This window comes from Eucyclogobius newberryi, unplaced genomic scaffold (assembly GCF_026437365.1).
Source record: "Eucyclogobius newberryi isolate DKJ021-1_F unplaced genomic scaffold, fEucNew1.0.hap1 SCAF_1, whole genome shotgun sequence".
Classification (NCBI taxonomy): Eukaryota; Metazoa; Chordata; class Actinopteri; order Gobiiformes; family Gobiidae; genus Eucyclogobius; species Eucyclogobius newberryi.
Genome location: NW_027315723.1, coordinates 19,277,935 through 19,303,336, shown reverse-complemented (window position 1 = coordinate 19,303,336; position 25,402 = coordinate 19,277,935). Strand labels below are relative to the sequence as shown.

At 43.6% G+C, this 25,402-nt stretch overlaps 1 pseudogene; it reads right to left on the bottom strand.

Moving 5' to 3' along the window:
- Window positions 1-25,402, bottom strand: part of LOC140363400 (uncharacterized) — a 41,771-nt pseudogene that overhangs the window by 5,669 nt on the left and 10,700 nt on the right.

The following is a 25,402-nucleotide window of genomic DNA, read 5'->3' as shown; positions in this document are numbered from 1 at the left end:
AATAAACTTGCCTTGCCTTGCCTTGTTTCTTCAACATTTTCCACACCTTCCTTAACTTTCTTTACAGCTTCAGCATATGTCAGCTTGTTTTCAGTCCTCACTTTACACACTTTTCCCTCCAGTTTCCTCCTCGGGCAGCTCATAGTTCCCACACGATGATTCCCGTTGCAATGCAAACACTTTATAACACTTTCCTCTTCCGCACATTTCTCAAATTCACAATCATTCTCTCTACATCTGGCACATCTTCTCTTCCTTCTACACAATGCAGCCACATGTCCATATTCCTGACAGGAGTGACACCGGAGTGGAGCTCTTTCAAAGGCCCGAACTGGATAGCTTACATGATCCAGGTATATCTTTGCAGGTAATGACTCACCAAAAAAGTCACACAAATAGACTCACTTTCCTCTCTCATTCCGTTCCCAAATCGAGACAACCTTTTACCCTCATGTGGCAAGATGGGCTGTGGAGGCCTGTGCTGAGGGTGCACTTACCTGCCGCTCCGTGGCGCTGAGCTCAAGCAGACTATTTAAGCGCGCCCTCCTCATCCGCCTCTCGTTTCACCCACACGCTCTTCCGGGCCTTGGTTGTTGGCCACTCCGTCCTCCATTCCAGGTAATGACAATCCCGCGGTTTCGACTCGTTCATTTCACAAATTCATGAATTAAATTCGCCGCTGCAGTGCCACAGGCACCCATAATCCAGTCCGGGGCTCTGTTGAATCACCTCGCAGGTAATGAACGCCCAATTCTCCTCAGTCATTCAGTCTCAACGCTCCTAAATCCCGGTTTGCCCTAGATACACTGATCAGATACACCCGGTTGCCTTGGGCGTGACTACGCGCCGCAGATCGTGGCGAAGGCGCTGTTGTGCGGCTGGCAGCTGGCCAACGATGCGCGCGCCTGTCCACTCAGTTTGGTGCAGCTAAGAAAGTATCGTGCGCTACTCCGTCAATCACCCTCGGTGTGTGCCGTGTATTTGTTTTCGATTGAAGGTAGTAATTTCACCGGTAATATTCCAGGTCTCGTGGTGGTCTGCAGCGGCTTGGGCACGCCCCCCTCTGCTGTGTTCCTTTTTTGTTTTGTTCCTATTTTGCCGCGCTGTTTTGCGCCTGTTTTGTTCCTACGTTGTTCCAGTTTCGTTCCTGTTCTGTTCCCGTATTGACTGCGGTGAAGTTAGATTCACGTTGGACATTCGCCTCCGCAACTAGAGCGGGAGCTTCCTCTGAGTGTGCCCCGCGTGTGTGTGTGTGTGTGTGTGTGTGTGTGTGTGTGTGTGTGTGTGTGTGTGTGTGTGTGTGTGTGTGTGTGTGTGTGTGTGTGTGTGTGTGTGTGTGTGTGTGTGTGTGTGTGTGTGTGTGTGTGTGTGTGTGTGTGTGTGTGTGTGTGTGTGTGTGTGTGTGTGTGTGTGTGTGTGTGTGTGTGTGTGTGTGTGTGTGTGTGTGTGTGTGTGTGTGTGTGTGTGTGTGTGTGTGTGTGTGTGTGTGTGTGTGTGTGTGTGTGTGTGTGTGTGTGTGTGTGTGTGTGTGTGTGTGTGTGTGTGTGTGTGTGTGTGTGTGTGTGTGTGTGTGTGTGTGTGTGTGTGTGTGTGTGTGTGTGTGTGTGTGTGTGTGTGTGTGTGTGTGTGTGTGTGTGTGTGTGTGTGTGTGTGTGTGTGTGTGTGTGTGTGTGTGTGTGTGTGTGTGTGTGTGTGTGTGTGTGTGTGTGTGTGTGTGTGTGTGTGTGTGTGTAACATTGAGCATGAATCCAAGTTGCTAATCCTAGCTGCCATAGTCCTTTTGGGCTAAAAAAATAACCCTAGTAGATTTTTAAAGAATATTTTTCTTCAAAAAACAAGGATTCTTTTCAATAGCTCCTAGATCAGGTAACCTGGAAAGTAAAAGCTAAGTGATTATAGTAGATTGAGTCTCCAGGTATCACGCACACACTTTTTCAATTCCAATCTGGGCGATATAACAGGCCTTTCATTGTTATTGTCATCATAAAGGGCTTCTTGAGCCACTCTTGGTCTGACCCGGCACCCAGGACCTCTTTGCGTTCGGTGACCTTACTGGGGGCTTCAAGCCCCTGACGACATAGCTTCTCCATAGGATCATTTGGGCTCAGCCTCTCATAACACTCTGTACCTTTTTCCACTGCTCTTCTCCCTGTACACAAACTGCTGCTCCTTCTGCCGCTGACATCTCTGCAGGACTTGTACGTCTTCAGGGCTCTGGGACGAGCAGGTCGGATCACCGCCGACCCTTCTAACCCTGGACTATTTGAGTAGTCCTTAGGCAGGAGGCCACTCCCCTCAGGCAGGAGGCTACGGTCCATCCGGACCAGAACCTCCCGCCACAATAAGTTTCTTTCCCTCTGTTGTTGGACTCATGAACACTTCTTGAACACTGTCACTTTAACCATGATTTAATCACTCACTGCACTTCACTTTCTGCACTACGTGTAAAGTCAACTGTAAATCTTGTGTACATAGTAAGTCTTTTTTATCTTGTATTAAATTTAATTTTATACATCCTGTTTGTATTATTGTTGGTTGTATGTTGCACCAAAATCACCAAAAGTTCCTGGCCTTTTAATTTGTCCATTTACAATGGCAATAAACCTTTTTCTGATTCTGATAATCCCTGAAAGTACATTAGACTAAAATTGCACTGGATGAAATGTACAATATTTATGTGTTTGCAACATTTAAAGAAAAAGTGTCCAGCAGAATAACATTTTGAAATGATTCTTTTGTAGAATTCTGTTTAAATGCTACTAAAAAGTAGTTTTAGTCTTATTAGTTTACTGTACAAAAAATGTTTAACTTTGCATACTACTGACCTGAACCCTGCAAGAGGTCACCAGCCAATGCCTTTCTCTCTTTGTACATACTACCTCTCGTAGTAGAGAACTCGATGTTGGATCGCCGGTAAAGCCTGCATTATCTGCTTTGCCATCTAAAAATACATTTACAAAGAAAATTACAATATGCGATACAATAATAGTGAATCCTGTTAATTCATAATGTCAATAAGCCTCTTTCTGATTCTGAAAGAGAAAATTCTGGGTCCTAATATAGACCTTTTTTTTTTTTTGACCTATTTTTAACCAAAGGGCCCAAAGTGGAGGTGTGAGCACCTTATTGAGGACAGCATGGTCAGTTAAATACAATACAGATATGAGCACAGTCTGGTTACTTTGCAGACAACATCTGTTTCACTGTCGGCAGGTGAATGTGGGCCAGTGGATTCACTCTGTCACTGCATCCAACAGATCAGTGTGTGGACCGGTCTCCTGCTGGTGCAACAGATCAGTGTGTGGATGCAAAACCACTTTCTCCTGCTGAATTCAGACAAGACTGAAATCATCGTCTTTGGCCCAAAGAAACAAAGAGAAAGTGTTAGCGGTCACTTCCAGAGTCTCTCTCTAAAACCTACAAACCTGGGGGTAATAATGGACTCAGACTTGAATTTTAAAAGCCATGTCAATTCAATCAGTATCTTTTTTTTAAAAAAAACATTGCCAAAATCAAAACTATTGTGTCTAAACCAGATTTGGACAGACTTATCCATGCGTTTGTCTCCAGTAGATTAGACTACTGTAACGGCCTGCTCACTGGCCTCTCCAAACGAGCTGTAAAACAGCTGCAGTACATCCAGAACGCTGCTGCTCGGGTCCTGACTAGAACCAGGAAGTATGATCACATTAGTCCTGTTCTCAGGTCTCTGCACTGGCTCCCTGTGGCTCAGAGAATAGACTTTAAAGCAGCTCTGCTTGTGTACAAGTCTCTCCATGGCCTAGCACCAAAGTACATCTCGGACATGTTAGTTCCATATGAACCAGATCGGACTCTGAGGACCTCGGGCCTCCTGCTGGTGCCCAGAGTCAGGACTAAACATGGACTGGCCTCCTGCTGGTGCCAGAGTCAGGACTAAACATGGACCGGCCTCCTGCTGGTGCCAGAGTCAGTACTAAACATGGACCGGCCTCCTGCTGGTGTCAGAGTCAGGACTAAACATGGACCGGCCTCCTGCTGGTGCCAGAGTCAGGACTAAACATGGACCGGCCTCCTGCTGGTGCCAGAGTCAGGACTAAACATGGACTGGCCTCCTGCTGGTGCCAGAGTCAGGACTAAACATGGACCGGCCTCCTGCTGGTGCCAGAGTCAGGACTAAACATGGACCGGCCTCCTGCTGGTGTCAGAGTCAGGACTAAACATGGACCGGCCTCCTGCTGGTGCCAGAGTCAGGACTAAACATGGACCGGCCTCCTGTTGGTGCCAGAGTCAGGACTAAACATGGACCGGCCTCCTGTTGGTGCCAGAGTCAGGACTAAACATGGACCGGCCTCCTGCTGGTGCCAGAGTCAGGACTAAACATGGACCGGCCTCCTGCTGGTGCCAGAGTCAGGACTAAACATGGACCGGCCTCCTGCTGGTGCCAGAGTCAGGACTAAACATGGACCGGCCTCCTGCTGGTGCCAGAGTCAGGACTAAACATGGGGAATTTGTGTTTCAGTTTTATGCAGCTAAAATCTGGAATAGTCTTCCTGAAGATGTGAGAAAGATTTTCAACATTGTCAGAGCAGAATCTAAGCTAAAAACAGTTTTGTTTGGCTGTGCATATGACTGAGAGGATTTTTTTTATTTGCACTCTTCTCTTTTATTTCTTAAACTGTTTTGTGTTTTCTTTAATTTCGTTGTGATTTTAATGCATTTTTCCTGTTGTGTGAACCACTTTGAATGGCATTGTGTATGAAATGTGTTCTACAAATAAACTTCCCTTCACTTCCCAAAAAAGTAGGAGTTTGAGGTAATAAATGTAAAGAGACAGTGCTCTATGATAAATGCAAATTACAGAATTTTTTAGGATTATTCTCGCAGTTGACCCTGTCTAAACAAGTGCCCTTTATATCTCCCATGCCCCATATAATACATGATACCTTAGCCACTATTACACCACAGCTGAATCCATCCTTCTGCAAAGGGTGTTGTAGTGTCCCACCCTTCCAGTTAATGTTTCTCCACTCTTGTTTCTGGTGATGGTGTCTCAGATTGAGATATACCCTGTGCACACATTTTATTTAAAGTTTTACATTTCCCATGTAATGTCAATCAACTTATGTACATACTTCAATTTCTCTGCTGCCTGACTTGAAGACTCCATATCCAAAGCATTTTTGGCGGGGTCAATTAAATATACTGTCCCGTTTCCAGCATGAATGAACTGAAAGAACACGGCATTATTCTATTGTTGTATTTTAGTGCAATATTGGGTGAACATTACACATTTTGTCAAAAACAAACCAGTAGGTTCCAATGGTTGTCATTAACAAGCACAGGTGAAAGGATGGCATCATACTTGGTCAGTTTTACCTGCAAATAAAAAACATTTAGTCATTCTTCTCTCGCTGCCTCACTTCCTCCCCCTCGCTCTTTCTTCATAGCCTCGTTCCCTTCCCCTTTCCTCTTTCTTTCTCTCCCTTCGGTTTCTCTCTTCCACCCCCTCTCTCTTGAGGGTTTTCCTGGGCAGTGACAGTCTCAAAAACAACTGGGCTCAGTACATCTTGGACATGTTGGTGCTATATGAACCATCTCGGGCTCTGAGGATCTCGGGGACCGTCAAGGCTCAGGTAGTCAAAGATGTTCAGGGCCTTTCGAATAGGTGTTCACTGTTTTGGTCTCCCCGTAGTGATATCTGGGCATTTGACCCATCCTTCAATGCCACTGGGGGACACATCTCCAGATCTTGAGCTCGGCTTAGTCAGGACTACCTGCACTTGAAAAAATTTACATATTGTACATATTTTCTGTTGATGTGGGAAGATGGAGCATGAGAAGGAAACCAATCCATACACGGGCAGACAAATGCAAACCGAAGGGGTGGTAACTCTTACAGGACTAGGAAAAAGGGGTGAGCTTCAGGTTGGGACAGGCCAAGATAGCGGTGGATCTGAACGGGGGTGGAGGGTTCAGACACAGAGCTGGATCAGTATGGGGTTAAGTTTGGGCTTTACTCAATGAACGGGGATGAGTCGATTATTGAGAACCGCTGGGGCTTTGCTTGACTGTGGGAGGAGTAGTTTATTTTTTGACCTTTTTTTGCAAATGGGTGTGTCAAATATTGGTCACAATAATGGTCTTTTAAACATCTCACTTAATATCTCTCTCTTTGCTGTTCCTCACTCTCGGTTACCATCTCTCTGTATCTACAGGAGTTATGTGTAACATAAGAAAAACACACGTACAGTCTATAACATGTCTTTACACCCGTCTTTCCATAGCTGTATAGTAAAAAAAAAATGTTCAGGACTTTTTCATGGTTGGCAGCATGATGTATGATACCTTCAATCACCTGAGAGGAAAAGGTTATTTAATAAACAAAGGCCTTTTTTTATTTTTTGGACTGCTTGCTGTTACCTCTCCATTAAGCCGTTCATGGGGTTTCAGTGTATTCAAATCAAAGTGACTGATGAGTATGTTACTCCCAGGATTTTGTGCCGCAATGGCACATGCCATTTCTGTCTGCGGCCTTCCCCATAATGAAGCCACCTGTGGAACATTTTAAAGTAGCCTTAATACTGCACTGAATAGTATACATTATACAAAGAGATGAGCTGTCACTATAGAATAAAACAAACATATTCTTAAAGATGTGAACGTTACCTTTTTCTCCATCTTTTTGTTTCTCTGCATTATTTTTTTTCTTTGGCCTTGGCAGTGTTGTTGGAGGGTTAAAATATTTTGACTTGGAGGTAGTAGTTGAACGTATTCTCTTGTTCCACGCCTCCTGGTGATCATCCTTTGGCCTAACCGCTCTACTGGATGTGTACAACATTTTCAATGGGAAGTTGTTCTCGTTGATGTGCTCAACATACTGTCCCTGCAGAAATGTGAACAAGACCCTAATGAAATCACCTGGTCTCAAATGTAGTTTCTGTTGAAGAATGGAATTTTTGACCAGTCCAAACCACAGTTCAATGTGACAGTTGGTGTCTTTTTTTTTTTTTGTCACAGTAGTCAATGCATCGGAGCCAGTATATCGTTTTAGGTCCCCCGTAAAATGCCACTCCACAGAGGGAATAGTCCCATATACCGTTTCAGGAGCACCTCAACCACACCCGGGCAAAATTACCCATTTGCCCTGCCTGTTTTTTCCTCAGAGTATGTCACACAGAGCCTATTCTCTTTGAAGGGCAAACGCTGCGGTAAAGGGGAATCAGCCACAATATTTTTTTGCGTCCCCCCTTTTGTGACTTCATCCGCTGAGCATCTCTCGAGTATTGGCTCCATTTTATGACGTAAGATGAAACCATCCAAGACCCTTCGACTCTGTTTGACCCTGCTGTTCTCTTCTTCAGAAATGAAGATAAAACACGTGTTTTAAAAATGTTGAGTGCTCTCTCCAGGCTCGTAGTGTTTGAGAGCAGAAAAACGGTACAGGACAAACTCCTTCATGGCCTTGTCTTTTGTTTTTAAGCCTATGGCCTGGCTAACAGCTTTTATTATATGGGCGGCACAAAGATGAACTACGGTGAATGATAATATAATATACTGTTAATATTTTCTTTGTTTAAGGCAAGCAACACGCTATGGATTTGTGCCCAACTGAAATCGGTTTCTATTTGGCTTATTTTACTTATGAAAGAGAGATGCCTTTGGAACTCCATGAGCCAGTTTGTGATGGACGGGATGGCGTGATTATTTGATCATCTCTGTCACCGGTGGGGGGTTTATTTTTTCCCATCCCTGGCAAAACCAAAGCATAATATGAAATGCGTTTACTTTGTTCCATTTTTTTTCACGACACCACCAGTTGCATCCAGATATAAAGCCACCTTCCCTCTTTTTAGATGCTCCGTCAGTATTTTCATTCCGGCCTCAGTCTCCAGGTGAATTGAAAGTGGCTCGATTTGCAACCGGGACAGATAACCTTTTGAAGTGGGGTAACTCCCACTCTTATGATTTTGTATGTTAGCATTAATTCCAAAAGTGAATCGGCATGAAGGCGCCTTGTTTTTCTAAACTCAGAACTGATTGTCTTAAGGACATCTTTTGTCAGACTTTTTGTCACATTGCCAGCAAATATTTCGTCTCGGTGTGTTTTTGAGTTGTGAATAATAATAATTACTTATTCCATTTTTTATAGCTTTGGCAATTGCTCCACGCCTGGTATATTTTGCAGGTCGGAATTTGTGTTGTTTTTTGCCCCTTCTTGTGACCCTGAAAGCTACTGCTTTCAATCTGGAAGACGGTTCATGAGCCCTGGTGAAGTGATAGCTTGCCTTACAGTTGTTAAATGTACAAATTGCTGTAGCAGAAAAGAACGCTTTTTTGTTTTCGACTGTCTTTTTTGCGGAGATGTTGATAAGTAAATTTAAGTGGGCAACTTGGACTCATTTTTACAAATTCGTTGTAAAATATACTTGTCCATGGGGCTCTCAATTTGTTTTCCCCACAATTTGGTTTTATTGTATTTCACTGTTTTTTGCCAATATATATTTTGAATTTTTGTGGCCCCACGTTGCAGAGTCTCATTTTCTTTTTGGATTTTTGCTGATGGGGCAAAGATGACTGTGGCTCTGGAGGCTGTGGCTCTGGAGGCTGTGGCTCTGGAGGCTGTGGCTCTGGAGGCTGTGGCTCTGGAGGCTGTGGCTCTGGAGGCTGTGGCTCTGGAGGCTGTGGCTCTGGAGGCTGTGGCTCTGGAGACTGTGGCTCTGGAGACTGTGGCTCTGGGTCCTCTTTGTTTGTTTTTGCCTCCACTTGTGTAATCAATCAAAAAACAAAACAAAAAATGTAGAATGATAACTTGCTAGCCATTTGGGTTCCCTTTGCAAAAATGCTCAGTGGTGCCCCCTTGCACCCTACCCACAACGTGTAAAATGTACTAGGGGTTTGATGTCTATAATCTAAACTTAAGATAACTACTTCTGAAGTTGTTTTTTTATCAATTTAATTTGGTAAATATTGAATAGATGACAATCCTACGTGGCATCTTGGGGTGCTTAACCAAGAAGTTTTCTTCTTTGCGCAGGCGCGGTGTCAGCTCCGCGGTTTGCCGCACCAGCTGGAGGCATTGCACGTCTTGTTTTCGTGGTTTCTGTTAGAATATGAGGCCAATTTTCATCATCTAAAGACTGTATTGATACTTGTAGTTTGTAGAATATGTATTTGGACCAACATTGTTTCTAGCAATGCCCCTGATCTCTCTGTCTGTTTAAACTGTGGCTTGCGGAGCTGCCCGTGCACATCTCCAATTTGGAGAGAGAGGGGAGCAAATCAAGTATTGGATTGATTTAGAACTAAAGACAGAATAGGCCAACAGTAGCCTGCCAGTTTGTATGCAAAAGGAACAGTGCAGCTGCTGCATGCATAGCCTATTCTGTAATTCAATCTAAACTGCCGCGTCAGGTGGATGACCTACGCACTGCGCGTTATGTGCGTAATGGGAATGGCGGCACTGTCCTTTGCTGAGATGATGTCAGCACGATGCGCGAGTCTACGCTAGTCAATTTGAGTCCACGCTCTGTTTGCCGTGAGGAAGAGAACGCAGATTGAGAAAGGGTTGTTAAAGCGTGATATTTTAATAGATCCATGAGCGTGGCATCTGGATTTAGCGTGCTGCGTAGGTCTGACAGTGACCGCCCCAAAAGTACACCACCCCACCAGTACTCCCGATGTCTAGTTCAGGCCTGCCGAAATAGGCCAAGGCCAATTTAGGCCTCAAATGAAAGACAATACTACCCAGCATGCCAGGTCCCTGTGCCAAGAGCACAATTATCAAATAATTAGGCCTGATTATTTAGGCTACTGGACCCGTCACCGTGGAAATCCACCGGTGTGCTGAATGCGCATGGAGATGGTCAAAACGATGTAAAAAAAAATAAAAAAAAATAAGAGAATAATAAGTTTACAAAAGCCGTGGCACAGCTTCTAAAACGGCTGAGCCACTACTGGTAAAAACATTTATCAATCTAAACTTTAAAGAAGTTATCACTAGGCTTCCCCCGTATAACTTTCAGAATAGCCTTTGAAATAATTAATTGATATAATTTGATTAAGAAACCTACCTCGTTGAACTTATTCTCGGATTCCTCTTCTGTTTTCCATCCAAATTGTTTTAAAAAAAAATTCTAAATTAGGTTTATTGTCTGCGAAAACCACATGCGTAATGGCGGACCATTTTCCAGGTGTAATTACACCACTAAACCCGCTATCCTTGAATGTGTCACGAACGGCAGAACGGAGCCAATTTACAGGGCTGGAAACAGGCAATGAATAAAGAGTCTTTAATGAGATATGAACAGAAAACTACTAAAACTCTAGGTCAAGAGTAACGACACAAAAGATCTTTCCAGCGGTGGGCAGCGCCAGCAACCGCGGTGTCGGAGGGTAGACGAGAGGCGTAGTCAGGTCCATTCCAGGTTCAGTACACAGGCAAGACAGCGTTAACAGGGGATAGGCGAAGAGGGTAGTCTCAGGACGGTCCAGGGTCGACGGCGGCAAACAGGTATCACGAGGGACAGGCAGGAATCAGAGTCAAGAGTCAAGAGTCAAGAGTCAAGAGTCAAGAGTCAAGAGTCAAGAGTCAAGAGTCAAGAGTCAAGAGTCAAGAGTCAAGAGTCAAGAGTCAAGAGTCAAAAGTCAAAAGGTAATCAGGATCAAGAACGCTCGAATGCTGGGACTAACAGGGCAATAACAGACAATCTCGCCCAGAACAAAGGAAAACCCACACTAATATACTACACGCAGTGATTAGCAATCAGATACAGCTGTGAACCCACTCACAGGTGTGAGGAGCCTGAGAGACAAAGGGGCGGTAACCAGGGAGGAGAACAAGAAGGGAGGGGGGAAACGAAGAGCAGCAGAGACAGAAACACAGTGAGTAAAACTAGACAAACCATACATCACCAGACAGACGGTGACCATGACAGAATGTATTTATCAATGCATCTCTCCCTCCTGCTTCTTCCCAGAGGTGGTTATGCTTCGGTCTTTTCCCTTTTTTAACACGTCCCATGTTTCAAATGGTATACTTCGATATTTAAATTTGTACAATTACTTTGACCTTCCTTGCATCCGGGACAGACTATGGAAATAATGACTTGTGCAGGAGAAGACGACATGAGTGACGTCATAATTGGTATACTAGCCAATGAAAATTACCATATCCTTTGCATTTTATGTGATGATGATGATGATGATGATGATGATGATGATGATGATGATGATGATGATGATGATGAAAATGTATAAATTATAATTGTTGTAAGACCAATAACAATAATTCAGAATAGGAATAATATTGCTTGGGTCTACAATTATTGAATAGGCAAAGAGCAGAATTATGGATATTCTATTGAATAATCAAAATGCTGCAATGCCACTTTCTAGTAAGTGTTTTTTTTTTTTTTTTAAGCTTTCTATAAGTTATCTGTTCTTTTACTTCGTACCTACTTGTGTTGCAACACTGAAATGTCCCCATTGTGTGGACAAATAAAGGCTTATTTTCCTGATTTTTTTCTCAAATAAAATTACCATTAGGCTATCCTATTAGATTTATCGTTTTAATAATAATGCTACTTATAATAATACTAAAACTACTACTAGTACTACTAGTACTAGTACTACTAGTACGTTCCTACCCTCACCAGGTCATTAACTTTGGGTAATGACCGAAAGGACAAGATCGTGGATACAAGCGAAATGTATTCCCTCCACAGGGTGGCTGGGCGCTCCCTTAGAGATAGGGTGAGGAGCTCAGTCACATGAGAGGAGCTCAGAGTAAAGCCGCTGCTCTTCCACGTCGAGAGAAGCTAGCTGAGGGAGAGGGATTGGAGGGATTATGTCTCTCGGCTGGCCTATGAACGCCTCAGGATCCCCCTGGAGGAGCTGCAGGGAGTGTCTGGGAGTGCTTGATTAGACTGCTGCCCCTACAATCTGGCCCCTGATAAGCGGAAGATGGATGATAATAAATAAATAAAATCACAAGCCAAAAGAGCACCTAATTAGGGGTTGAATTGTAATATTTATTCAATTTACAAAAGCACTGCAGATGTCAGTAAATCTCAGAACTCCTTAAGGAATTCCAGGCAGAGATGTAGTAACGTTAAAATGTGTGGGCTGAAATTTCAGATTTCATTCTCTGGAAAAGGCCCTGGTCATTATTGTCAAAGACAAATGAAAGGCTATAATATTTCTTGATCCTGTAATTGCTGATAAAATAGAGAAAGAGAGAATGGAAAAGAATTAATGACCTAATTTGTGATATGTCACTTTTAGGAACAAATATAGTACATTACCTGTGGAGGTCCTGGTAAAATGTTCAGCTCTGTTTTCCTCAAATGTTGCATCAAAGCAAATGCAGCTTAATTTTATCCAAGGCAGAGAATTTATCTTTGCTAAAATTATGCATTGTATACAACCTGTAACATACAGTAGCACGTATAAAATGTAGGTATATTCCTAAAATAAATTGGCAGATTTCCACAAATTCAAAGGAAATCAGTAAACTTATGTTAAAAATGTGAATACTCACCTGTATGTGATTTGTGCGTTGGAAATAATGTGATTGCAAGATGATATTATATTATGATTCATGGAGACAGAACCTGATTTAAAGGTGGTATGGACGATTTTTTTTCAGCAAATTTTTTTATCATATTTCCTCGTGGCGTGGATAAATCATTTGTCCTGCCACGTATCAATCATAAAACGCACCTATCGCTCACCTGCAGCCGCGTCAGGCTCGTCCCCACATTTCCGTGTGCCTAAACGCATGGATCTATCATAAAATAGTTCCCTCCGTGTACGGGGCAAAATGAAGACGGAGAAAGACAGTTCGAGCTGACGCAGAAGTGGACAGAAATCTACGGGAGACGAGCGATGCGATGCGCTCCGTTGCGCTAATAAACAAACGCACGTGTGTGTTGTATCAGTCCGCACGGGGGAGTGCGCATGCGCACTTCCGCCTGCGTTCTCAAATCGCCGAAAAATCGTCCATACCGCCTTTAAGTAAAAGGTGTGCGTGGCACCTGGAGACCACAACTACTATAATCACTTAGCGTTTACTATCTAGGCTAGCTGACTTAGGAGCTATTGAAAATAATACTTGTTTTTTGGCAAATATTCCGTAAAAATCTACAAAGGGTTAATTTGAAAAAGTAAAAGGTGTGCGTGATACCTGGCGACTCAAACTACTATAATCACTTAGCGTTTACTATCTAGGTTTGCTGATTTAGGAGCTATTGAAAAGAATTCTTGTTTTTTTGACAAATATTCTTTAAAAATCTACAAAGGGTTCATTTTTTTAGCCCAAAAGGACTATGGCATCTAGGATTAGCAACTTGGATTCATGCTCAATGTTGTTTTTTTTAAATATAAATACGTTTGATATTTTTTAAGATAACACATTTTTAAACAAACGGTACTTTAGACACGGTCCCTAACTGGCGCATCAAGCGGCACTTCAGCGCGCAGCTCCCCGCGTTGAGCTACTGCACGCGGGGCACACTCAGAGGAAGCTCCCGCTCTAGTTGCGGAGGCGAATGTCCAACGTCCAACGTGAATCTAACTTCACCGCGGTCCCGTATTGTGCCTATTTTGCCGTCCCGTTTTGTTCCTTTTTGTGTTGTTCCTATTTTGTTCTTATTTTGCCCCTGTGTTGATCTGTTTTGTTTTCCTGTTTTGCTTTGCTTTATGTTGATCTGTCCTGCGCGTTCTGTTTTCTGTTCTTGTTTTCTGTTTTGGTCCGCGGTGTCTTGGCACCTTCCGGTGTCAGGTTACGGCTGGACAGGGGGACTCTGTGCACGGGGCACTTTCCCCCGATTTTTGACTGACAGGCTGTCAAATCGTGGTTAGTTTTAGAAAAATGAGTGAGTGCGAATGAGTGAGTGTGAATGTGTTTTAGTAAAGATTTTATTGCTGATTAAATCCTTGATTAAAATACTGTTTGTGTGCAATATTATTGTGAAATAAAAACCATGTAACTTAAATGGCACCTGGCCAGCCTCCTTAATAGACTTATCTGTGTGCCTTTGGGAAATATTCTCCAGTTAAACTGGAGTGGCGTTGTTGGAACAAAATACTATAATAACTGATTCATCCACGACCCGGCCACTACACTCACATCAGCAACACTCAAAAACATCTTTTCATTCAACACAGTACCGACACCACTTCACACACACCTTTCACTCTCGTTTTTCCATCCAGATCAAAACACCTCACACTAGCAGTTCCATAGTTCTTCATCTTCAGAGTCATATCTCTCTGATCTTTATTTGTGCAGTCATTAATCACCATTCCACTCCATGTAATCTTGACTGATTGCACCTCCCCCACCACCTGACTAACAAATCTTCCCACTTTATGTTGATCATTGAAAACTGTCTTTTCTTAAAAAAAAGATGTGGTTGGAATTATTTCTTATCACTATTCACATTTTTACAAGTTTCTCTCGGAAATCTTGTCCTTTCTATTCCCCTCCATCTTTAAGTAACCCCTCTTTCAATTTTTTGCATACACTCAGACTCAATTTCTTTCCTCCACGTGCTTTAGAAATCCGACCGTCACGCTCTCTCCTCGACCTCTCCATCTCGCCGATCGACCTCCAACACCAAAGATCGCCTTTGTTCGTGACTTTCCATGCGCTCCCTTTTCTCTCAATTTCATAGATATAGATATAGATATAGATATATAGATAGTCAGTCAGTCAAAGGCCTCCTGAGATCCACAGAACGTAAGCTCGCTAGGAATCCTGATCTAGCACTCACTTACAACAAGGAGATCAAAAGGTTAGTAGACACAGGCTATGTTGTTAAGCTGACTCCAGAAGAGATAGATAACTCTACTGAATCTTGGTATGTACCACACCACATGGTACATCACAACAACAAGTCTAGGGTTGTCTTTAACTGCTCTTTTGAGTTCCAGGGGACCGTCCTCAACCACTACCTCCTGTCAGGACCTCCACTGGGCCCCATGCTGCTCGGCTTGCTCCTCCGCTTCCGGCAGTTTCCTGTGGCTGTTAGCGGAGACATAAAAGCCATGTTTCACCAAGTCCAGCTGCTTCCAGAGGACCGCCCCCTCCAGCGGTTCCTGTGGCGAGATGGTGAAACAGAGCGGCCCCCATACATTTATGAGTGGAGAGTCCTGCCATTCGGGACTACTTGTAGCCCCTGCTGTGCTATATTTGCACTACAGCGCCATGTGAGGGCGCACAAAGACGCCCACCAGGGAGAGAGGAGGGAGAGCTATCACATATTCAGCACATTGCCATTCCTCGCTGTTATGTCACACCGTTGCTTTGTTGAAGAGGAGCACATCTTCTGTGATGCCTCTGAGAGGGCTTATGGGGCTGTAGCCGATCTCAGAGTGAAGAACCAGCAAGGGCACCTTTCCACTTCATTTGTCATGGCCCTTTCCAGAGTCGCGCCCCGCAAGCAAATGTCAATGCCCAGACTGGAGCTGTGTGCTGCGCTCACCGGAGCCCAACTCGCAAAGGTGCTCCAAACCAAACTCACAATTTCACTGCTGTCAGTCTACCTGTGGACAGATTCCACCACAGTGCCGCAATGAGTCAGTCAAGCTCCTGCCGCTACAAGGTATTCCAGCTCCTGCCACTACAAGGTATTCGTAGGGGCTCGAATCTGTAAGATCCACGAGCTGACCTCCCCAAAGCAGTGGCATTATGTGAACTCTGAAAATAACCCCGCTGATGACCTCACTAGAGGCAAACATCTGGCAGAGTTGACCGTCTCCAGCCGCTGGTCTGATGGGCCACACTTTCTGACTCCAACATGGGACATGTGGCCACATACCCCGACAGAGCTAACAGACTGTGGCAGTGAGGAGCTCAAGAAAGCAGCATTCTTGTGGCCATACCGCTGCACTCCCAAGCCTCCCAGCACAGTATGCTGGGAGGCTTGGGGGCTTGGCCACTCACCAGTCCCTGCATGGGGCGGCCACTCCCTTCACTGCAGCCGAGCGTCTCAAGGCACAGACACGGTTCCTTCACTCTGCACAAACAGTTTTCCTGAAGAGGTTCAAGCCCTCCGAACAGGCCACGCTGTACCAACCAGCAGCTGTCGGAGTGCTCTCTCTCCTGTATACGACAAGCTCAGCGGACTAATCAGAGTTGGAGTACGTCTGCGTCAGGCCACAGATGTAGACCCAGACAGCACTCATGCTGGCAGCAGATCATCCTCTGACTATGCTCGTCATCAAACACTATGACGCTCAACTTCTCCACCCTGGCGCAGAGAGACTCTATGCAGAGATACGCCGCACCTATTTGTTCATTAGAGGACGCCAGGCCATCAAGAAACATCAGTACCAGTGCGTTGACTGCAGAAGATGGCGCACTTCTCCTTCTACTCCAAAAATGGCGGATCTTCCCTCATCTCGCCTGAGACTGTACAAACCACCATTCTGGTCCACAGGCGTGGACTGTTTTGGCCCATACCTGGTGAAGATTGGCCGCAGGAGAGCGAAGCGCTGGGGGATCATCTACAAGTGCCTCGCCACCAGATGTGTGCACTTGGATCTCCTGCCTAGCCTTGACACTGACTCTTTTCTTATGTCTTTACGCAGGTTTATCGCACGCAGGGGAAAGCCATATGAGCTGTGGTCAGACCGAGGCACGAACTTCAGGGGTGGCAACAAAGAGCTCCATACCGCCTTTGACAACATGGGCCCAGAACTGCAGCAACAGTTGGCCAAGCATACAATCAACTTCCACTTTAACCCACCGTACGCGCCTCACTTCGGTGGAGCCTGGGAGAGGGAAATAAGGTCGGTGAAGTCGGCTCTGCAGGGAGTCCTGAAGGAGCAAGTTGTGGCAGAAGAGGTCCTGTTCACCACGTTGATAGAGGTTGAAGGTATCCTTAACTCAAAACCTCTCGGGTACGCCTCCTCCGATGTAGCGGATGCGGACCCCATCACACCTAATCTCTTGCTAATGGGGCGGCGTGACTCAGCACTACCTCAGGCTGTGTACGTATTCATGATGCTCTGTCCAACAGGAGATGGAAACACAACCAGGTGATAAGTGACCACTTTTGGAAGCGCTTTGTCCAGAACTATCTCCCCGGCTTTCAGCTGAGACAGAAATGGCGTGAATCTACTGACAATGTTGCTGTAGGACAGGTGGTTATGATAGTGGATGCAAATCTCCCCAGAGGACTGTGGCCAGTTGGCACCATCACCAAAGTTTTCTCTGGATCAGACGGCGTTGTTAGAGCCGCAGAGGTTCAGGTTAATGACCTACGTCCGCCCTGTAACCAAACTGGTAGAACTTCCTGCAGTGCCTGAAGACGCTGTTAGCATTTCTCCTGACTAGCGGACTTCAGTATGTGTGTATTTGCCCTGCAAATACAGGGGCGGCTGTTAAAAGTCCCCCAGGAAAATACTACACATCCCAAAAAGCAACAGGGTTCATTGTAGTTCCTTAAGGCCCAAATGCTGTAGTTTTTTCCCATTCCTGTTTTTCCCATTACTGTGTGAGGAGCAGAGCCCAGGTTCGCTGTCTTTTTATCCTGCCTTTTTATCCTACCTTATCCTGTGTGTATAGGTACTGTGTGCGTCCATATGATGTGAGTATTGTTGTAACCATCTATGCATGTCGAAGTTCTGTAAGTTAGAGCGCAGATGCTGGCTTGCGTGCCGATGTTTGCTGTTAAAGTGCGCGCGGCTGGGCTCTACTAGCTACTAATATTGCTTTAGTTCTACACATGCATGTCCATAATTCAATCCCTTATTCTGTATATTTCATTGCAAATAGTCCCTTATGTATATTTTGTGCAGTTTACTTTGTATATTTATGACACGTTTCTTGGGAGAGTTAAGCTTTACCTGTAACTGTAAGCTATGGCTCCCTCTTGTGGTCGCTGAATGCAACTACACTAGGGCTCCCTCTGGTGGTCGTTGTGTGTAACTACATGTCTTTATACATTTTCACTGCAACCTGTTTGTGACTGTTTCTTAAGTTTTATTGTCGCACGCACGCGAGTTTAGTGATGTGTCCTATCACCTGTTCGGTGACGATATTCAGCTACATTGCTCTTTTAAACCTTCTGAGATCCAGAAGCTGAACTCCTTGGTCAGTTGTTTAGTGCAAATAAAACATTGGCTGAGCAAAAACACCTTGCAGCTAAATGCTGACAAAACATAAACTCTGATTATTGCCCCTGATGATGCCATTCCAGGGATAAACCAGTACTTGGGTGTCTTAGGCCAGACTACAAAACCAAAACTTAGAAACTTGGGTGTTGTCTTTGACAAAGACATGTCTTTAGAGCACCACTCCAAGCTGTTGACGAGGAACTGTTTCTTTCAGTTGAGGAAAATCTCTAAGCTCAGGACAATGGTGTCTCAAAATGATCTGGAAGTTATAATTCATGCATTTGTGTCTTCACGTTTAGACTATTGTAATGGTTTGTTTTCCTGTCTTAACAAGAAGGAACTCAATCATCTGCAGCTGGTCCAGAACGCTGCAGCGAGGATCTTAACCCGCACAAATAGAAGGGCCCACATTTCACCCATTCTTAAAGCCCTTCACTGGCTGCCGGTCTCCTACCGGATACAGTTTAAAATTCTTGTTTTAACTTTTAGAGCTTTAAATGGTCAGGTCCCATCGTACATTATCGATCTGATTAAACCATACACTCCCTCTCGCTCACTAAGGTCCTTGGATCAGAAACTGTTATTGGTTCCTCGCACCCGTATTCGGACCAGAGGAGACCGATCCTTCCAGGCAGTTGCCCCCAGACTCTGGAACGATCTTCCGCTCTCCCTACGCTCACTGGACTCAGTTACTGCTTTTAAGGGTCAGCTTAAAACCTTTTTATTTAGTCATATGGCGAACCTGCATTATGTATGTATGTATGTATTATTATGTCTCACACACAAAAGGTGTCTTATTGTGAAAGGGTGAGGGTATTTAAATGGATTCTTGTTGCACAGGTGGGGTGGATTTTGATGGAAACAAATAAAGAAGAGACACAAACGTACCTTTGGTCTGATTATTTGAACTTCCACAGTCAAGTCTTTTAATTGCATTTGTTTTAGCGGCTGATTTTACTGTATATTGTTGTATATGTATTGTTCACTAAGTTTTTTGTGTTTTTATCATTTTATTCTGTGTTTTGTGAAACACTTTGTGACTTCTGTCTGTGAAAGGTGCTATAGAAATAAAATTTACTTACTTACTTACTCCTCCCAATGTTTGCTCCCTTCAATAAATGTTCAAGTGTGAACTGGAGTTGTCTGTTCCTTCTGACCGAGGAAGACTCAGTTGAAGATTGATCAGTAATCAGTGCATACCAGACGTACATAGTATCGCACTTAAACTAGATCCGCAGATTGAGAATGACTCTTGGATGAGAGTTGAAATGTTTTTTTCTACAAGTGAAAACTAATATGTTGTTGAGAGAGCAAACTGACCAACAAACAAAAGATAGTTTTGTATCTCACTTTAACGAGGTTTAAATAGCTAATCAGATAGCCTGCCTATATCCTGCTTCCGAAGAGTGCACACGCTTTTTTGCTCGCTCCGCTTGCTATCGCTGCTTTCCTTATTTATTTTGCTTTTTAATCAGTAAACCAAGGATTTTAAGAACATTTTTCCAGTTTTAACGACATATCTGACGCCAGCGACATGTCCGGGAGAAGAAGGGAGAAAGACTGAACGCTGTCGGAAATATCAACAAGAAATTAATGAGCTGAAAACACGGATATTTGTTTTGGAATCTGAAAAAGTTCTTCACGATACCATTCCTGTGTCAACCGACGGTAAGAAGAGCACACTTTTTACAAGAAAAACTGCTACTTTCAACCTAAACCGCAGTGACTCTGTGTCGTTTCCAAAACTGTCTAAAAACCAGAAAGACCAGGCTGTTTCTTGGAACAAACTTGGAGCAAAGCCTAAACGATACAAAGATAACGCGAAGTCACCTAAAATACAGCTCACCAACAGATTTTTACCACTTTCAGAGATGGAATTAAATGAAAAAAGGAAAGATGACGTGGCCAAAATATAGCGAGGAGGATCTGTGCCAGGAGCCAAGGTCACGTTAGTAGGGGACGGCGCGATAAGTCACGTGACGCATGAAAAGATAAACACACATTCTTTTCCAAGCGCCACTGTTTCTGAGATAACGTCACTCCTTCCAAATATTATGGCTAAGCATGGAGGAGCTAAACAGCTGATTGTGCACGTGGGTGCAGTGGACATGCGGCGGGAACAGACTGAAGTTTTGAAAAAAGACTTCTTGAAGTTATTCGACGTGCTTGATAAAATGGAAATCAAAACATTCATAAGTGGACCTCTTCCAAACATCGACAGGAGGATAAACAAGTTTAGCCGGCTTCTTCAGCTGAACACATGGCTGTCCAAAGAGTGCTCCCCGAGAGGACTACACTATATTAAGAACTTCTATCTATTCTGGAAACGAGAGGACCTGTTTAAGAGAAATGGCCCCCACCTATGCAGAGGTGGAGTGAGGGTGCTGACAGAGAACCTGCTCCACGCTCTGAGGCATTGGACTGGGCCTGGACAGGGTCCTGAGCAGATAGTTAGAGAAGAGAGGAATGAGAGAAGAATTCCTGCTCCATCAGCCAGAGACCGAGCCAATGTTTCAACATCAAAAGCACCACAACCTCAGCCTCCACCAAAGGATTCATCAGCAGCTGCTCCACCACCACCAGCAAAGGATTCAGCTCCAGCTGCTCCACATTCACCTCCACCGCCTCCAGCAAAGGAACAATCTTCAAAGGCCTTGGACCCATCTGTGACAAGCCCAACAACATCCCTGTCATCGCCCCTGCCTTCACACCAGCCCTGGGTTCCCCCTGCAACATCTACTCCCACTAAAGATTCATCATTCTCCTTCTCATCTCCACTCTCACCCATGGGCCTTCCCAGCCATTTTGAAAGTCTGATCAAATCAGGCATTAAGATGGCTCCACTCGCGCCCAATATAGCAAGGGCTATGTCAGTACCGACTACACCAACAAAAGCCCCACCACCCATCCCCCCTCGCCTCTCACCTGGTCCCAAACTCTCCTTGGCTACAAAAGCCCCACCACCCATCCAACCTCGCCTTTCACCTGGTATCTCCCATAGCTAGGATGCACTGGGTCTCAGCGTTGCCGGGACTTATTGCCACATTAAAAATCAAACAAACCCGGGGCCCTATGTAAAAAGAGCCCCCCCTAGTGCTATTTCTGTAGTCACATCATCACAGAGATGGAAAAACAAAATGCGAGTCAGGCCCAATCTGAGAAATGTGATTCATATTCCCTGTGAAAAGATAAAGCCCAGTCTCACTGAAACTAGTCTGAAACTTGCTGTGCTAAATGTCAGCTCCTTATGTAACAAATCTCTCTTAATTAATAATTTTATTTCTTCTTATAATCTTGATTTTATGTTTTTAACTGAAACATGGCTTGACAAAAACACAGGAAATGTAGTTCTGATAGAATCTGCTCCACCCAACTTTAAGTTTGAATCTGAAACACGAGAAAACAAAAAAGGGGGTGGAGTCTGTGCTGTCTTTAGAGATGAAATAATTACCCGCAGGTTGTCTTTTGGGGTGTTTTCATCATTTGAGTATGTATCCTTTAAAATGGAGCTAAAACGGTCTCCATCCATTCTCTTCATTGTTTTATACAAGCCTCCCCAGCACTGCCAAAGTTTTATTGATGATTTTACTGAGATGCTTTCAGTCATATGCACAGACTTTGATGGTTTGGTCATTACAGGTGATTTCAATGTGCATGTTGATAATGTTTGTGACAGAAACGCTAAAGAGCTTGATGCTGTCCTTGAAACCTTCAGTCTTACTCAGCATGTGAGAGGCCCCACCCACAGCAAAGGACACACTCTAGATCTCATAATTACAAAGGGGGTAAATATTTCAAATGTTAATGTGATCGATGTTGCTCTGTCTGATCATTTCTGTGTCTTCTTTGACCTGTCTGTTTCTCCCAAACCTCCGGTTGGTCCTGCAGTTGTTCAGAGGAGACACATAAGTGATGGCACAGGTGCACTGTTTATGGAAATGATAAACTTTGAAAATGTCTCATGTTCTAATGTAAATGATTTGTTGAACTCTGTTACATCTAGTGTTTTGAATGTTCTGGACCCCATCGCCCCTATAAAGGCTAAAATGGTTAAAAATAAGCAGAAGGCGCCGTGGAGAAATGATGATTCGGTCAGGGCACAGAAAAGGGAGTGCCGCAGGGCCGAACGGAAATGGCGCAAGTCAAAGCTCCAGGTTCAAAAAGAGATTTACAAAGAAAAGCTGAACATGTACAACCTAATCTTATGTAGAACTAGGGAAAGATATTTTTCTGAAATAATTGGAAGCTGCAGTAACAACTCGCGTGTCCTGTTTGCCACAGTAAACAGATTAACAAACCCTCCAGCTCAGCTGCCGTTAGAACTCATTTCCACATCCAAGTGTAATGAGTTTGCATTATTCTTTAATGACAAAGTTCAGGGCATTAAAAATGCTATAAATCCCACAATGCAAAAAATTACCCTAAAACCACCAAGACACTTAGAGCTAACTCACTTTGCACCAGTAACTGACAAAACTGTCCATGAGATCATCACCAGTCTGAGTTCATCTACATGCTGCCTTGATGTGTTACCCACCAAATTTCTAAAGTCTGTGCTGAACAGTTTGTTAGCACCATTCACTCACATAGTTAACATGTCGCTTCAATCTGGAACATTCCCAATGTCTTTGAAAACTGCGGTCATAAAGCCTCTCCTAAAGAAGAGCAGTCTTGATGCCGCAGTACTGAGTCATTACCGGCCCATCTCTAATCTGCCATTTTGGGGCAAAGTCGTTGAAAAAGGTTGTTTACCAACAGCTCACAGATTTCCTCTTAATAAACAACTCATTTGATGTTTTTCAGTCTGGTTTTAGACCTCATCACAGCACTGAGACTGCTCTTGTCAAGGTGACAAATGACATCCGCCTGAACACTGACACGGGCAAAGCCTCAGTCTTAATTCTGTTAGATCTGAGTGCTGCTTTTGACACTGTCGATCATGGGATCCTCTTAGAGAGACTAGAGGACTGGGTAGGCATCACTGGCACTGCCCTAAACTGGTTAAGGTCCTATCTGGAAGACAGGAAGTACTTTGTTGAAATTGGTAGCTGTGTCTCAGACCACATGACCCTGACCTGTGGAGTGCCCCAAGGGTCAGTCCTGGGTCCCCTTCTGTTCAACCTCTACATGCTGCCGTTGGGTCAGTTGATACCCAGTGAAAATGTGTCCTATCACAATTATGCAGACGACACTCAGATCTATGTTTCACTATCTGTAGGGTGACTATGGACCAGTAGATTCACTCTGTCACTGCATCCAACAGATCAGTGTGTGGATGCAAAACAACTTTCTCCAGCTGAACTCAGACAAGGCTGAAATAATCGTTTTTGGCCCACAGAAACAAAGAGAAAGTGTTAGCGGTCACCTCCAGAGTCTCGCTCTAAAACCTACAAACCAAATTAGAAATCTGGGGGTAATAATGGACTCAGACTTGAACTTTAATTGCCACGTCAAATCAATAACATCAGCAGCTTTTTACCATCTAAAAAACATTGCCAAAATCAAAAATATAGTGTCAAAACCAGATTTAGAGAGACTTATCCACGCGTTTGTCTCCAGTAGATTAGACTACTGTAACGGCCTGCTCACTGGTCTCTCCAAACGAGCTGTAAAACAGCTGCAGTACATCCAGAACGCTGCTGCTCGGGTCCTGACCAGAACCAGGAAGTATGATCACATTAGTCCTGTTCTCAGGTCTCTGCACTGGCTCCCTGTGGCTCAGAGAATAGACTTTAAAGCAGCTCTGCTTGTGTACAAGTCTCTCCATGGCCTAGCACCAAAGTACATCTTGGATATGTTAGTGCCATATGAACCATCTCGGACTCTGAGGACCTCAGGGACCGGCCTCCTGCTGGTGCCCAGAGTCAGGACAAAACATGGGGAATCTGCGTTTCAGTTTTATGCAGCTAAAATCTGGAACAGTCTTCCTGAAGATGTGAGACAGGCTTCTACTCTGACAATGTTCAAATCTAAGCTAAAAACAGTTTTGTTTAGCTGCGCATATGACTGAAAGGATTTTTTCTTTGCACTCTTCTCTTTTGTTTGTGATTTTATTAGTTTAGAAAATCAGTTGGATTGATAATTTTTAATTTAGTTAATTTTATTGTAGTTAATTTTTATCTTTGCACTCTTCTCTTTTGTTTGTGATTTTATTAGTTTAGAAAATCAGTTGGATTGATAATTTTTAATTTAGTTAATTTTATTGTATTTCTGTTTCTGTAATTTCTTTGTGATTTGAATGCATTTTTCCTGCTGTGTGAAGCACTTTGAATTGCCTTGTGTATGAAATGTGCTCTACAAATAAACTTGCCTTGCCTTGCCTAATCAGAACGTTTCTGTTGTGAGAATTTCACCTTATTTCAAGTGCTTTTCTTTAACTCCACTGGTCATTCTGCTTGAGACGGTCAAACTAAATTAAGCAAATAAAGTGCGTCTAGTTAACTGAATATTTAAAAGTACGTCATTATAAAGATGGAAGTGATATTTCTTTCAGTGTGTTCTCCTGAAATGACAAAACATGACACATATTTGAAAGCTTGTGCCTCAGGTTGAATGCCACTTTGAAACATGTGTGTTTTATCTAACTAATAAATGATAAAACTCTGGCCTAAAATCAAACTCACTTTGCTGGCAAAGTGGGTCTGGTTCTCACTGAAACGCTTTTCCAATCACATATTCATCAAGTATGAGGTGGTCCAATTAAACGTTTTTAAAATGTATTATTAAGAGGCAAATTTACCATGTGTTATGTTAGTTTTGAATAGATTTTTGTTGGTTCCACCTGCCTGAAAACGTGGAGAGGAAGTAAAAATGGAATAATGTCTTTTGTGCTAGTTAATAGATTGATTGGTTTGACTTAGTAGCTTAAACAGTATTTTATTGTCATGGTGTAGTGTTTAAATGTGTTTATTTCATCTGTTATCTTGTTTAGTTTTCTGCGTCGTTTTTGTGTGTTCTGTTTTATTTTGAAGTGTTTTTTTCCTCTACCTCTCTTCTCTGTTCATTTACATTTGATGGACCTTATCTCTCTAGTTTGGGACTCCACTTTTAAGTGTGCCCTCTGGTGGTGAGTGATGGTTTGAACTGCCTGATTTTTCTAAATGAAAAGAGACAGTTTTATCTTATCACTTGTTTGCCATTTTATGAAAAATATTCAGGAAATTAAAAAGTAATCTTTATTTTTAATACCATTGACTTGCTTTAGTCCATCCACATGAAGTGGTCATTTATCTCAGTGAATGAGTCAAGTGAGAGTTATGTTAATTGTGACCAACAGTATAAGGTAAAATAAGAGGGA